This window comes from Epinephelus lanceolatus, chromosome 1 (assembly GCF_041903045.1).
Source record: "Epinephelus lanceolatus isolate andai-2023 chromosome 1, ASM4190304v1, whole genome shotgun sequence".
Classification (NCBI taxonomy): domain Eukaryota; kingdom Metazoa; phylum Chordata; class Actinopteri; order Perciformes; family Serranidae; genus Epinephelus; species Epinephelus lanceolatus.
The window spans coordinates 39,937,503-39,954,528 of record NC_135734.1 but is presented as its reverse complement, the minus strand read 5'-3'; the positions used below and the strand labels follow the sequence as shown (position 1 = coordinate 39,954,528).

The window sequence follows — 17,026 nt, the reverse complement described above, 5'->3', positions numbered from 1 at the left end:
GTTATATTGAGCTGCAGTGATGGAATCAGAGTGTAAAGTATCAACACTGTCACTGTGGACTTAAATAAACTTTGCATAAGTTAAACGTGCAATATGTAATTTTCTGCCGCTAGGGGTCTCAAACCAAAACAATAACAGAAGACGGAGTTGGATGATGTCATGAAGTAGCGTGGGATCATGGGAGTTGTAGTTATATAACAGATACAGATCTAACATTCTTCACTCCGTTTAACTGAAACAAACCGTGGCAGTTTTTTTGGCAGAGCGAGCTTCAGCAGCAGAGGAATGCTCATGGACGAGGTATATTACTGAAGTTATATTCACTTTATGTTTCACTTTATGCAAATGGGGTCCGTCGGCCGGTGTAGCAGCCCGAGCTGATCTGGTACCTGCACCGGATCGTCAAACTCTGATCTAACTATCAGTAGTAACGTTACTTAGGCTGACCAAACGTCCTCTTTTGCCCGGTCATGTCCACTTTTCACGTCCCGTCCGGGGTGTCCGGGTTTTTTTTATAAACTGATTATAATGTCCGGTTTTCCGTGTGTTAAAGTCATGGTTCTCTTTTTTAGCGACTGTCTCGCTACCCTCAGGTATTTACACTCTATTCAGAAATGCTACTTACTTTAGCTGAGCGGTTAGCAATCTGCTAGTTATTTGAGAAAACTGCTAGTTACTTAGCTTTACAGTTAGCGATGGCTTCTCCCTCTCTGCTGCTCTCTCTTGCTCATGTTTCACGCTTATGTTTAGCTATTCCTCTGCCTCTTCTCCTTCATTTAATGTCTATGGTAACTGGAGTTACGCCGCCATTGCGACCTAATGACACGGTCCGTAACTGTTATTAATATTTCATATTTATCTGGGTTTGAAAAATTGTTGGAAACATTTCTGATAATCAAAGTACACAACTAAACAAAATATATAATATTGGTTTAGTCGTTTTTAGAAATTTTTATGTGGAAAAACTACAAATTATACCTTTAAAATGCTGCTAAATTCGTGTGTTAAGTGTGTAAAGGATCTCTGTGTTTGTTAGAAGCTCTGTTTTAAACCAGTGGAAATAGAACCCTGAAACAAAGAAATGATTCTGACCTATAACAATATATAGGTTACTGTGTTTCACCTGAGACTCCGGATTTTCATTCATGGATACTCTTTTCTTCACTGATCTGATTGGTTAGAGGTCAGGTTGTTTAAAGGATGCAGGTTAACTGTTCAGCATCAGTTACCACGGTGATTTATCCCAGTAAAAAGAGCACCAGCTTCGTAGTACTGAAAACCCTGAGTTCACCCTGATGTTACCTGGCTAACTCCAGATCCTGCTTCGTAGTACAAGCCTCAGAGGATGGTTGTTTAAACAAACAAACAAACAAACAAACCATGTCTTGTAATCCCATGTGCAATGGGCCAAAAAAGGCATAATGCTTTAAATAAAAATGACTGAATGAATGACTGTCAGACAGTGTGGGTTTCCCCAAAAAAGACACGTGAAGCATGTTAATGAGTCGGTTAATTAATTACATATACTTTGTTCACCTATTATAATACAATATCACAGTGCTGTGCATGTGTCATAATTGTTTTAGGAACCACTGCTATTACCTTGATTGTGTGATTATATTGTTTCAATTAAATACACAATTACAGGCGATTAATTAGGAAAGTGTTTCTAATAACACAATATACACGTTATCATAAAATTGAAAGCATCATCCAAAATAACAGGGCAGTCATACGCTTAGTTTTTCTCTCGTTCTGCCTCTCTGTTTGTTTCTACACTCTTTACATTCTCAGAGTTTAACCTTGGGTGCCTCTTACACTCTTTGCTTTTAAATCCCTCTCCCTAATGCTCTGCTTCACCCATCCTCTCAGGCCGGCGGATGCTACTGTAGCCCAGAGTCCCCTCCACCTCCCCTCACCAAACCCCGGCCTCCCTCTCCATCCATCATGTGGTGTATGACAGGTCACCAACATCCTCTTCATCAGGCTCCTTTCTTCCCTTGTGGCACTCAGTCAAACAGGGACCCTGCTAAGGCACCAACACCTGCAAGACCTCTGCTCTGGCTCCTCTCATCACTCTCCTGGCCTGACAGCGCTGACACTCCCCCCCCCCCCCCCCCCCCCCCCCCGCCTCACCTCCTCCAGCCTCCTCCATCCTGCTCTCGCCTTGCAGGTTCCCGTGGCCATTTTAGGGGACAAAATTGCCTCAGGGCACCTTTGAGCTGAGAGTTTACCGCATCGCTCAATTTTTTTGCCAGATAGCTGTACGTGAGACTGGGATCATGGGGCATCTCGGGGACTCTGCTGAGGGAAGCAAAGACTGTGAGTGGTGTGCCATGAGCCTAGTTTATAATCTCACACCTCATAGCAGTACCGTCAGTTGAATTCTCTTCACTTATATAACTGGCATGTGGAGTGTTACAACAGCTGGAGGATTCTGCATTGGAGGAGCGGAGCGGCACGCCTGATGGGCCGCTGTGTAGCTGTGTTTCCAGGCTGTCTGCTCGGCTGTCTGTCTGGCTGTCTGGCTACAGAGCTATGCAAAGTTAAACAGGCAGTGGTCTCACACGCCCAAACCTCTCCCTCTCTACACACTCTGTCATTTCACCTCATTTTAGCAGTGGGACGGAGGTCTGGCATAAGCGGCTTAAAAGGATGAACTAAAAGGGGGAGAAAAAACAACAAAACAAAACAAAAAATCCAGTGAGGTGATTGGATTTGGTGTGTTAGATTTTTTTTTGATACTGCCGTGACTTCAGGAAATTAAAGTATTTGGAGAGAATGTTGAATTATTTCAAACTGTGTGTCTGTGTGAGACACATGCACACACAGACACACAGAGAGACACACAGAGTGTAGACAGACAATGTGTGTTACTGTTGCACCTTTTAAGTAACAGTGTGTAAGATTGAGAGGCGTCTAGCAGTGAGGACTGCAGATTGCAACCAGCTGAAACTTAACTTAGAAACTTAAATATCAGTGTTTCTCCATTGCGGTACGGCACGTTGCAGATGAGCCACTTCCCCAGCAGCTGCTAATGTGTCTTCACCTGTTTCCCCTGACAACTTAAGATCACGGGCTTTTTTTTACTTTTTCTTCTGATTTTGGTCCAATACTTAAAGAACAGCTTAAAGTTCGTTAAACCGTTGCCCAGAGGACCTTAGCAACCAAAGTAAGGAAAAAACAAGGTACCTCTGAGTGTATCTTAACAGCAACATGCTGAGTTTAGGCAATAAATGAGGAAAGTGAAGGATGTTCCACGACCGGGAGAACCTGATGGACACCCTTAATGATGATGCAACCGATTTTGCACTATAAATTTGAGCCAGAGGTCAATTAATGATTTGTGTCAATGCCTGGAGTTGGATCACTCGACTTTCTGAAGCTGCCCTCTTCCAGCCCTGTTTCAACTAATGATTGCTCTGCGGTTCTAAGCAATGGGATTTTTCCAGTCAGTTACTGGCGAGGTATTTCATGTGCACAAGTCAGCTATGTGCCGCATCATTTACTGGGTATGAAATGCCCTTAACCTTTAAAGACCGTGGTGAAGAACTCCCACGTTCATTGCTTCATGTTTGCTTTTATTTTTGGATCAAATTTACTTTTCAGTTTACTCTTCTATTCTCTTTGAGTTCCTTATTTATCCTTACCCTTTTGCACTGTCTGCACCGTGCACAATGCAGAGTGAGATGTTGTTGTTTTGGTTTTCTGTAACTGTATAACTGACAATAAATCCTTTTGAATCTTGAATCTTGATTGAATCCCTCCAGAGGTGTGATTTCCTTTTCCTCCAACCAATTTGTTTTTCATGTCTTCCTATCATCTGCCATTTTTTTTTCACTATCAGGCCGACTTTGTGAGAGGATACTTAGGTGCGACAACAGGTAGAATAAGCGCACGTTCAAGCACACAAATGGTCTCCATGGAAACAGTAGAATTTCACTGGTGTAAAATCAATGTCTGTCCTTGACTAAGGAAGCCTTTCTGGAGATTCTGTGCAACACCCTTAATTCATTTCCTCAGCTAAGGAAAAACTAAACCTTAAGTGTCAAACTCCAACAGCAAACTTAAGGTGCTTTGTGTAACCAGCCCCAGACATTCAAGAGTTTTTTACTGGGAGCCAAATTATCTGCAGTGGTCTCCAAAACAAACAGACCAAGTGATTAAAACCAGTAAAATCACTGACATAAGCAGAGTCACGTTACAAATCAGTGTTCCCCCAGAGCTGTTTGCCATGTTGGAGACATGCTTCTAGCCCAGCACCTGCTAATGTGTGCTCATCTTTTTTCCCTGATAACTTAAGATCCAGATGTTCGTCCCTATCTAGAGCCAGTGTTTGGTTTAACTGTTCTGGGCTAATGTAGAAACGTGGTGGTGCAACATGGTGATCTCAAGAGGCGATGACCTGCTCCCTATAAAGATATAAACGACTCATCCTATTTTCAGGTGATCATACAGTAAAGAAAACATACCTATATATCCCCCTAAATACTACACACTGGACCTTTAATACCAATATTACAACCAACTGCAAATAACATTCACAAACCTCATATGTGGTGACATTTCAGAGTGGAAATGATGTGAAATTAATTGGATTATGTGACTATTTTCGTAAAGTCCTTGTGCAGTGAGAATCTGTTCTATTTCATCACAATAAAGGCAAAAGTGGAAAAAACTGAAATCCATCTCCACCAACGCTGCAAGCCACAGAGGTCAGAGCCACAGCCCCCTGACAATAAAGACTACAAATATCCCCTCGTATGATCATAGCATGACACGTTTCCAGCCCACTGATCTCACAAGTACACAGAGAGACATCTGCCTCCGCATTAAAGTTAACTAACCATATGCTCTCCGCTCCTCTCCTCTGTCCTAAACCCCCTCCCCTCCCCTCTGTCCATCACCACTCAGGAGATGAGGGATTGAGGGATTGAGGGATGACCTTCCTCCTCTAAGGTAAAGAGGAGATCAGCCCAACTCAGCAGAACTGCAGAGGTGGCGGGTGGGGGGAGCTGGGGCTGTGCGAATTAGCAGCATCAACAGCAGGAGTGCCAGAGCTGCTGTGATAATGGTGGGGGGAAAGAAGAAGTCCTGGTCCCTGAGAGACAGGGAGATGAGGGTTGGGGAGAGGGGTGGAAAGACAAAGGAAGGAGGAAGAAAGTGCAAGAAGAGGAAGGAGGCGTGTTGCCCTGCAGGTGCTGAGTCACGTCATTGCTCTATTTTGCGCTGTTCTTTTGCGTACCTTCACTGCTTTGTCTCTAAAATCTTCAGACTCCAGCTCTAGATGTCTCTTTTTGCCGTCTCATACTCCTCTACACTCTGGCTCCCTCTCCACTTCACATTTTCTTCCTCTACTCTCCCTTTAATGAGCAGTCTATGGCCCATGCCTCTGTTCTATCATTAATGTGGTCTGTGCAGAATGAGACAGCTGCGAGATGAACTCGCAGACACAGGCACACAAACACACTTTACATCCCATGTGGGTCCTCACTTAGCATCTGGCTCAGACAACATGTCTGCAAAACCTCATAATAAGAGAGCATTTAATCCATCCAACCAAAGTTTGCACCACATTGATAGTAAATTCTGAACTGTGCTCCCCCTCCATGTGAGGTGTGTGGAAGGAACACTTCCACACACCTCACATCGCTGCCTGACATGTAAATCAGCTGAATTCTTATTAAGTGCTATCACGCTGATGTTTTGCAGATGTTGTGTCAACACGTTCTCACTCCCATCTTGTCAGATTTGGCAGCCTAGTTTGTGGCCGTATGCTTCAAACTATTTTGCTCAAGGTACCCCACTAGTATCAGTTTGGGGCGTGTCAGTTTCCCTGTCAATTTCCACTTGTTACATGGTGGAAAAAAATAAGTAGACTTTTGGTTTCAGACAAGAAACAAACACCAGTCTCCTGGGTGAAAGTCCAGTGTATATTTGACCCATCCACCACCCATCACTCCTGCCCTCCTCAGGCTGAAGGCCCATTTATAGTCCCTTTACGCACAAAAAAAAGAATACATCCTTTTCAAACGTTGTAAACATCACTGCCCTCAGTCTTCCATGCGTCTTTTATGATGGCATAGACACAGATAACAGATGTCACTGGAGGACAGAGTGAAAAGTTTCTCACAACAACGACAACAGCGATGGTGGAGGAGGTCGTACTATTGTGCCTTTAAATGGAGGCAGCGTTGTAGACGGCACTGTTCTGTTCCACCATTATTCAAATTTCTTTGTTGTCTCCTACAGTTGTATCTCGCTTGAAATATGCTACACTTAATGCTACCAGTAATTAATTGAAAGCAAGAGTATAAAAATAAGTCTTCAAGTGCTTCTTGAAGCTCTCTATGGAGGTTGCTTCTCTGATGTGAATGTGTAGTCTGTTCCAAGCCTTTGGGGCATAGAAACAGAATGCTGCTTCACCATACTTTTTATAATTCATTTCAGGGACATTGAGCAGGCCAGCACCAGAAGACCTGAGAGTACGGGTTGGAGTGTATTCAGATAAGTAGTCAGAGAGGTAGGAGGTGGTCATATCCACCCTCTCATCCAAACATGGTCACTTCTGGCTCCAAAAAAATCCAAGATGGTGATGGCCAAAATGCCGAACTCAAGACTTCAAAACAGGAGTCCACAAACCAATGGGTGATGTCACAGTGGCTAAATCCGCTTCTTTTGTTCCAACGTGATCTCATCCGTACTCAGCATATTTTGCCACTTGGGCCTCGGGCATTACTAAAATGACGCCGGGGGCTGCCTTTTGTGTTGTATCAAGACTCAGAAGAGGTTGTTGGTAAGAAGGGATTGACAGGCAAGTGTGGGCAAAAAAACTACTTGGTTATGGTTAGTAAATGATTACAGATGTCCTATCTTTGATTGCCACAAATGCAGCCGGAAAAGCAGCAGCGTGTTGCTAAAAAGCACCCTAATTTGAGTGCCACAAACGCCACAATCAATGTTGATGTTAATATGTCTCGAACACTGCTTACGTGGGTCAAACTATCGTGTTTGTTGGACCCATCCTTGTCTAATAATGACGCGGATGGGTTTGCTTTGGAGTTGGTAGAAAGCCTGGCGTGTCTCATACAGATCAGCATTGTTAAACAGATGCCAGGGACACTGTGGCCCATTGTGACGCTCTGGAAGTGAGACCAGGCAGTTTATACAGTCTATGGTATTTTGTCATAGACCAAAGTGTTGGAAAATGTGAAAATGTTGGTGGTGCTAGATGAAAAGCTATAGAAAACAGAAATTATAAAAGTAATTAGTCTACAGTTCATCCCCTGGGGGACATGAACATGTGTAACAATTATCATGGCAATCCATCCTATAGTTGTTGAGACATTTCACTCAAAACCACAAACATCAACCTCATGATGACGCTAAAGGACAAGTCAGGAGATCACTAGAGTCCCTTCTATTGATCCTCTGGGCACCATGAATTTTGGTACAAACTTAAATGGGAAGAGGAGATATTATTGTCACTAGCATGGCTAAAAATGCAAGTTTAATTACCACTGCCAGAGATTTTAGACAACACACAGACTTTTCCTGAGATATTGACAGCCGGCTAGATAAGCGTTTTAATATTTTGGATTTGAGTGACATGTTTGATCAATAAGCATCACCAGTTTTTTCCCTCCAGTCAAAACAATCCATCCATCTTGTACTATACATGTTTTGATTTCTGAATGATGTTGCCAAAGTGAATGTTGACAGCCTCGCTGGCATCAGAGCACTTTTGTTTGTTTATTGTTCCCAAATGAATCAGATTCATTCAGCTTTTATTCCAATCCATGCTTTTCCCCCTGGTCATGCGCATCCTCTCGGCTCTACGCCACTCGATTTGGAAAACCGCTGCTGTAACCGTCTTGCATTTCTTATTCGCCCCCTCTCCCCACTCCTACCTGTTTCACATGCAAAACTACATCCGCCGCAAATGCATGCAAACACTGCTTCTGCTCGAGAGAAACAAGTTTTCAAGTTATATCTTAAAAAAAAAAACAAGTGTGACTCAAGTGAGCTGTGTTGTTCTCTGCTTGTGGGAGGGTCTGTCTAATCCCAAGCTTGTTGTCAAATCATGTCTCCATAAAAGTGAAGTCATGTTTTTTTTGTGGAGCAAGAACTCGGCCAGACGTATTCAATTATTGAAAGCGGGAGAAAACAGTAAGAAGGAGAACGTATTAGCCACTGAAATGAGGTGGAAGCAGACCAACATGCTCAGGCAGTCAGGAACACGAGACAAAAGCCTGGATCCTCATCTCCCACCACCGCTTACATCTGCCCACGGACCTAATGGCACAGTCTGTTTCCCTCTTTAAAATGTCCCACCAAGGCACTGTAAACACAAGCGTCTCGTGCAGGGAAACATGCTTGCAGACACACTTAGTGGGAAACGCAGCAGCAAGACCTTAAACAGGCTCCACTAAGGACCGCTTTAGATGCTGTTTACTCAACACCGCGTTACAAATTCTGTGCATTATTGCAGCTACAGAGCTCATCAGGCATTCCTTTTGATGTTTAATGAGTCTACAATGGGCAAAAAAGGGCTGAGTCATCCTTAACCCAAGATGGCTGTCTAGTGCCGGAGTCTGCAGCTTTGCCATTAATCCTGCCAGCCATCAGGGAATGATGAGAGGAATATGGGCTATCGCAGGCATCTTCCTCAATGGCAGCAGATAAGAGCGAAACTACAAAGTGCTCGTTAATGCAGGCCATCGCCGAGCAGAGGACGGGAATCAGGGAAATCTTTGGCTCAGTGTATCTCCCTCCCTGTGAGGCGTTTAAGTGACTGACAGATTGACACAGAAGGATCATATTATTAATTCAACGACACGTACACCCAAGCAAAGATAAGCTTGAAATAGAACCGTAATTGTTGCTGTGGTGATGAGATGTGCTAGCCTCGTTGTTTTCAGACAGCAGCCGCCTCGCCAGATTTTGCAGAGGAAGAAAGAGAGCAAGACGGCGTGTGTGTGTGTGTGTGTGTGTGTGTGTGTGTGTGTGTGTGTGCCAGAGCAGAGAGAGTGAGGATGTGTGTGTCACTCAGCACTCTCAGCTCCTCTATTCTGTAGATCATTACACCGTGCTATCATTAAAAGTAACTTCCCAAGGTCTGGACTGAAGGACAACTCCATCTGGATGAGTTTGTCGTCATACAAAGACTCGGCGGCGAACAAAAGGTGCAGCTCACCACCTAATTCTACTCTCCAGGCTAAGGCTCCTCCACCACTTTCTCTTTTATCTCGGCGGCTTCTTGTGGAAGGCGAAGGTCGTCGTTTTCGTGCCGCCTGAAATGCCAGTCCATCGCCTCCAATACGATGCATTTTATTGTTGAGTGAGCAAAGAGCATCCCGAGGGCAACGGGGCATCTTATGAAAGTGCATTGTGCTGAGAGAGCACCGCGCACACATACATTTCAACTCTTACACACGCGCTCCCGCCCAACTACAGCATCAGTTACAACACATACTCAGGTATTTGTGACACTGCTGTAGAAATATGACAGAATAGTAGTTTTGCAGAAGATCAAAGTTAAAGGAAAATCTGCCCGTTCATCTTTTCTTACTTTTCGGGTAAGTCATGTTTGCTGCATTTTTAGACTTAATAACGATTATACTGTATCATGTACTTACTATTTCGGTAAATCCACTACCTTTCAACGCTCTACTGTTTCCTGTAAGAGCTCTGGTTTAAACCACAGCTTTAGAGGACAAAAGCACATCTGCTAAAGTGCAAAACACACTACGGCAGTGTTCCTCCAGCTCAAGACATGAGATTTAAGATTTAAGACGTTTTAGGAATTTTTCACTGCCACTCAAACTGAAATTTAAGACCAATTTTACAATAACCAAAGAACAAACAAACCATGAACCCACATCAAGTTTGGGACATTTTGCCCAAATGTTTACTATAAAATAAAGCCAATTTTGTGTTTCTTGGTCTGCATGGTCGATTCTACTGCCTTGATTCCCATTGTGCAAAGTTTGAAAAGCTTTTTGGCATAAAATCCACCACGCCTTGTGTGTTTTGCTTTGACCGCTTTCAGCCACAACACAAAAACTTGATTAAATAGACAATTTTTTGGGAATCTGCACTTCTTCATGTTGTCCAGGGTAGTACAGTGACAGCAAGGTAGCAGACAGTGAGTTGATCCTCTGCTCTGAGCATCCTGGCCGAAAACAAAATATGAGTGTTGCTGGTTCTGCTATCCTGATCTCTGTGACATTAATACGAGAGGCATTGCGGACATTTTTTTTTTTTTTTTTTTAAATAGACGTTACCAATTAATTGGAGATTTTCTAAAGCAACATCAGAAATAAAGGATTTGTGGCCTTACGCTGGCAACCACCTCATACTCTGTCATGGCAGCAGTGGGCCAATTCTTTTTTAGATATAGTCATGATGGAAAGATCTGTGGCCCGGGTACATGGAGCCAGTCAAAAAACCCTGCGTGCATGGGATGCAGCTTACACTTTGGTTGGAGAAAGAGCACAAAGAGTAGTTTCAGTGGATTCTATGTGAATTATATTTTTCCTTTTTTTTTTTTTTTTTTATTCTGTTTTCTTTTTTTTCCTTTCCCAGAGAGAGAGAGAGAGATCTAGGATGGGATGGTAAGGGGGTCGCCATGGGGAGGGTTGTTATGTTATGTCTTATGTTAAGAATTTGTAATGTCTGAAAAACGAAAAAGTGTACTGTCATTGTAATTTCACTTATATATGGTCAATAAAAAAAATTGATAAAAAAAAAGAAAGAAAGAAAGGATTCGTAAAGGCTAATTTCCACCAAGCAGTACAGCCCTGTACGGTTCAGTTCACTTTTTTTTCCCCCATTTCCACTGTGAAAAGTTGTGGATGGTACCAATGGAACCGTTCCGTACCGTTCCCATCTTTGGTCCCCCCTCTGTTGGGGTACCTAGCACACAGATCTGGTACTAAAAGGTGGAGCTGTGAACACTGTAGTCTGTTGATTGGTCAATAGAGGACGGTCACTCTTTGAGGCTCATGTAACCACTGTTCATACCGTGGAGAGTTTTATTAGTAGACTGTAACTATAAAATAATATGAAAGGATGTTTTACTGCCTCTTGCAGCAGCTGGAGTCTGAGAAAAAATAACTGAATTCACTGGGCCGACTACCGGCAACTTTTAAGGTGGAACATTAACTTGTAATGTTAAGCATGAGATGATGACATGAATCCATCAACACACCATGTGACAACTTTGACCATTCCACTAGTTTTAATTGCCCTCCTTTGGATGACATACACTTTTAGGAATGAGTGGATCTTCAAGCGTTAAAAAATATATATCAATTTTGATCTGATTACGTAAACTGCAGATATTCTAATACTCACTTGGAGAAAGAAAAAGGAGTCTTGGAAAACTCCACCCCTGCACTCATCTGATTCTGCGAGAGTCTGATGTGGTGATTTAGATATTGTCTTAGATTTTGGATATTGAAATAAAAATTGAAATTGACAGTGTTGTCTTTTCCTGGTTGTCAGTGCTGCATTACAGTAAAGTGATGTAATTTTCTGAACTTACCAGACTATTCTAGCTGTTCTGTTATTTTCCTTGACCCTCTTCGTCAATATTTTATTTATTTATTTAACCTTGAGAGAAACCTTGAGATTAAAAATATCTTTTTAAAGAGCGTCTTGGCCAAGACTGGCAGCAACAGAAGTTACAGAGAGACAACATGGAATAAATATGAAAAATAAAAATATACAGCTTTAAAACAAGCAATAAAAAAACAAAATAAGATTACTACAAAGAAAAGTATGTTAATATATGCTAGAAATGAACCATAAAAATGCAAAAAATTGCAACTACACAACTACAAAGACCAGCTAAGATACACTGTGACACTGGCATATAGAAGTTTGTGTACAAAATCCTGCAACAGTGCTTTGAAACGGCTGAGAGGAACCACAGAGTGCAACTTTAAGTCCTTCTGATGAAGATTCCACATATAAGAAGCTGCATACAGAAATGCTTGCTTGCCAAACTCTGGACGTACCCTGGGTACAGACAATAAAAACAGGTTTTGTGAATGGAGAGCAAAGACATTTTCATTTCAATACATCTACTGCACTGAAGACTATTTATCAAAAATCTAACTGTGTGGATATTTTGTAAAAGCACCACTCGTCGATATCTGGGGTGTTTAGTCAAAAGATATTGTGATACCGCCCAGCCCCATGTGAAATAAACCCAAACTAGGATTCTGCTGTGCACAACACTTCACTTAATTAACAGAAGAGAAGGACTATGAAAAAAAAAACAAAAAATTAAAAAGTTCTGCAAAGACGCAGTGGAGAGTGGAACTTCTGGAACATCTGTACATTTAATGTTGTGCAGCTGTGTGCATTCAGCAAATGCAGAGTAATGTGCAGCTGAAGGAGCACTGAGGTGAGAAGTTCATGATGAGATATCCAGAGGATAATGATGGCAATTCCAATAACTCTCCTCGCTCGCTGCACACCCACTCGCTCACTGTGCAGAATCTTAATCCTGGGCTCTAATCCTGCTGACTGAGAGGACCCAGAGAGCCATTTATAACAATGCAAGTAATAAAGAAGACAGCACAAATACATCCCGGCGGTGTTTATGACAGGACACCCAGATTACATCAGCTCTGACACCGGGGAAAATAACTAAAGTGCAACACATATGCCAGGTCTTGTTGATTCATGCTATAAGCTGCCGTTACGTCTCTGCATCAGTGTCTGCTTCATGTGTGCTGGTATTTCTGTCCACTCTCAGTCTTCCACACAGATTACAGTGAGGCGCTTGATAAGACCTTGACCTCCTGCACTGAGAATGGATGAGCGTGTCGGCGTCACGCCAGGACGTCACACAGACAGAGCGAGAAAATGACAGAGAAACTTCATCACAGGTGAAAACAGCCCCTGCTGATTAGACTGCGGAGGTGTGTTTGTGTATCTGCAGTCAGGGATTAACCGCTCACCCCCATCATGAGGCCATATTGGCTATAACTACCGTTTACAGCTGGGGAGTCTGCAGGGAAACAGTTGGAAACAGAATGTGCTGCACTCCTAATTGGCAAAAGGCTGAGGGAGTTTGAGGGATTGCAGGATTTGGGTGCTGAGGGATGGAGGCTCTGTTGGTGGCTCTCTGAAATATTGTTTCTGCAAACCAAAAAGCAGCCAGACAGCTGGGACTGCCAGGCTACCTCCAGAACACTCTTAATGTATGTATTTATGTATGAATTCAGGTAGGGACATGGTTTAACTTCATTCCCCAGTGACTTCTCAGACATATTGTGAGTTAAGCTTTGGTTAAAGAGGCATCTGAGACAGGTGAGGGTCGGTTTTGTGTCAGACCTCAATACTTTCTTGGTTTTTATCATATTGCGTCTGTAGCAAGGAGGATCAACAGCTGTGGAGGTTCTTCTAGGGCTTCTTCAGTGTGAACAACATTTAAGTTTTGAGAACTTTTTTTTGTTGAATAAAAAAAGGTTTTCTACTGTAGGAAAAAGGATCTTTATATTTCTACTTTATAAGTAGAAGGAAGTATTTTACTGAAACTCAGAGCCCAAGGTCTATATTGTCACTGACTGACAAATCTTCATATTGTCCCCTTTTCAATAAATATGAATACAGTGTATTTTTTGACAATTCAATGAGTTTTCAGTGTTTTTTTTTTCTTTTTACATTTCATATATTGAGTGTCACACTTACTCTGGAGAATCAGAAGCTCTGCTCAGGGCTGTTTTCAGAGCTACTTTCTCCATAATAAAAAATTCTAGTGGAGTAAAAGAGACACTTTTAAATGAAAGAGATTGTCATATTCATATTCATATAAATGACAAAAATTGACATACAAAAATTAATTTCTCTGTTTTACAAAATTAATATATGTTTGTACATTAAAACGTCCTAAGATTTAGTTGTAGTACATCCTCTCTGCATATATTTTAGGTATAGTATCCTTATATTTCAATTTAATATTCCTTTCTTTGTGTGTGTTTTTTTTTTTTTTTTTTTTTTTTTGGGGGGGGGGCAAGTATCTTTGTTCTTTTACTTTTTCTTTTTTAAATTATATTTTCAAATGCACAAATGGAAACCTGACACATTTTTGGAACTGCCCCTGCACTGTAATTTGAAAACAAATCTTTGCAAAAAAAAAAAAAAAAAAAATCATAATAATATAATAAATAAAAAAAAACATAATAAAAATATAAAATATTTCGATAAAAAATATATAATATATATAAGGTAATATACTATAATAATATAATTTGAAATTGTGATCCTCATTTTAATCTGCCAAATTCTTTATTTATAAAATATCTTTAAACAATAATTACCACCATGTGGTTGTATGCCTCCACTAACCTGTCAAGTTGCAATTTACATTCATGTCTGTCCAGACTCATATGCAGCCATGACAGTCAGACAATGCTCTAAATTTCAGTGTTGTACATATTCTAAAACATTAACGCTTCACACACATCTTCAACCCAACACCACAGAAGATCTACACAATCACCACTTCAGTATCTGACCAAAAGTCTCCCCTTCTCTTTCTGAGTTATGACATTGAATAATGGCTGGCAAAGTGTTTGCAGAACATTATGAGGTCAAAGTGAAGTTGACCTTTGACCTTTTGGATATAATATGTCATCACTTCATCAATTTAGCCTATTACACATGTATGAAGTTCAAATTCTAATAATTTTATCTTTTCAGTTCGTGAACATTTGTGCCAGTTTGAGGAAGGACCCTTAAGGCAGGGTCGGCCGCAATCTTTACTGTCAAAAGAGCCATTTTAGGCCACAAAAAAAATCTGTCTGGAGCCACCAAACACATTTAATCCTCTCAATGAAGGTAACTAAACCAGCCTATAGACAATACTAATAGTTTTAAAGTGAGCTACTAATTATATGGGGACAACAGTGTTGGCAGTCGGAGCAAACAGATCTATCCGCACACTTTTAATCTTTCTTTTTTCCTCTTTAACTTTTTTGAATTTGGAATCCATAGCGAGGGAGATTCAAGACTCTGTTGAGGTCTATTGTGGTTCAGCAGAAATTTAGATGTAAAGGCACCAGGCCGTAGAGGTATGTATATACATATTTTTTTATGTGGAGTATCGGCTACACACTTTTACAACTGGAGAACGTAAGAATCACTTTAAGCCTACAACAATGATAAAAGTAAATTAAATTGTTAAAAAATATAGTATTCATTTCCATAAACCCGATAATTTTTGGTCAAAGCCACAGGGAGCCACTTGAGGGGCTTAAGTGCCAAATGTGGCTGCGTAGCCGCAGGTGGAGAATGGGACAAACGGATGGCCACACAGATGTACAGCACAAAAACTTACCAACAGCCACATCTACAATTTCTCAAAGCTAAATTAAAGGTTCTCATATTGCTTGCTGTGTCCGACTAACAATCCTAAACCCAAATGTATTTGTTTTATTATTATATAAGACAAAAAAGCAACAAATAATCACAAAAAATAAGCTGTAAACAGCATTTCTGCTTAGAAATGACTCAAACAATATACCTCTAGAGTTAAGTTAGCAAATATATTATTTCAGTATTGTGGGTGAACTAACTCTTGAGACTTGGTTTAGTCAAACACCCTTTGCATGGGTACTATAATAAGAAAATCAATAAGAAAAGAGGGAGCAGAGGAAGGAAACAAAATTGCGATGGAAAGAAGGACATCAGTTAACCTGCAGCGTACAAACACAGCACTGTTATGATGTCTACATGACAGGTTTCAGGGCTGACTCTCACCTCACGTGACAGGAGAGAGATTTCGTGTCTCTGAAGAGGAGCACAGGGAAATCAGTAATGTGGGGGACAAGAGGGGAGGACAGAGGGGCTGAGAGTGGCCAGAGAAGGAGAGAATGTGCCACAGAGGCCGAGGGATTTCTGCCAGCTGTGTTGACACTTACTGGGCGAGAAGTCAATGGAGACAAGCATGGAGGGTAAGCTTTGACATGTCTGTGGCTTAGGGGAAAGTTAGCTCTCAGACACACACACACACACACACACACACACACACACGTGCTGTCAGGACAGGAGGGAGAATGAGTCAGCACAGCCCCGAGCTGAATGGAAGACGAGGTAACACGTGAGGAGGGCAAGAGAGGAGAAGCTGTCAGTGGTGGCCGGGGATGTCGACGGTCCCCATGACGACCCCATGACAACCTGGCTCAGGTGTGTGCCGTGACCTGTTAATAATCTCACATAGGTTGTTCACTACAAAAGAGAGGAGAGGCACGAAAAGCTCAGATTCAAAAACCGTATCTAATTCGTTTGAATCATAAACAAACACTTTGGCGAGAAGTCTTTAAATTTTGATCAAACTCTAAAAGAGTCGTGATAAAGATGTTTTACGGTGTTTTAGTGCATCAATAAACTTTATTGTCAAAAATGGCGATAACAGTGAATATAAGAGGAGAGTAAATATTGAGTAGTAAACTTAGAAATACAGAAATCAAATATCCAACAAATGCAGCCCATAAAATATTTATTACTGCTTTTCACTGCTCTGCAAATTCTTTTGGCAAATCTGCAGCTTATGTCAATACAGCCAACATGAATATTTTAACTGGTGCTTCATCTGTGGAGAATTTCTCAGACTCAGGAACTAATCAGTTGATCTATAAATATAATGAAAAATGCTTGTCTCTGTTTTTAGGATGCACATTTTGTCCAGCCAACCAACAGTCCAACTCAATTTACACCAATAAATGGACTGAGCGACTGATTAACTAATTTTCTGTTGATCAGCTTTTCTAATTGACTCACTGTTTCTGCCAATGGAGGGATTACTGAACGAGCTGACCAGGAGCCCAAAGATTAACCTGCAAAATGCCACTTAAATTAACATCTATTGACCGGGAAGAGATTCAAAATGACCACGAAGAGATGCAAAGTAAGCACAAAGAAACATAAAAACGCCCATTAATAAATAAATACAAAATGATCTCAAAGAGACACAAAGCCACAAAAAGATGCCTTACAACTACAAAGAGAA

General features: G+C 41.4%; 1 protein-coding gene across 2 annotated transcripts in view; it reads right to left on the bottom strand.

Moving 5' to 3' along the window:
• The window catches only part of magi3b (membrane associated guanylate kinase, WW and PDZ domain containing 3b), a 233,870-nt gene that overhangs the window by 88,848 nt on the left and 127,996 nt on the right, over positions 1–17,026 (bottom strand). The window lies entirely within an intron of this gene.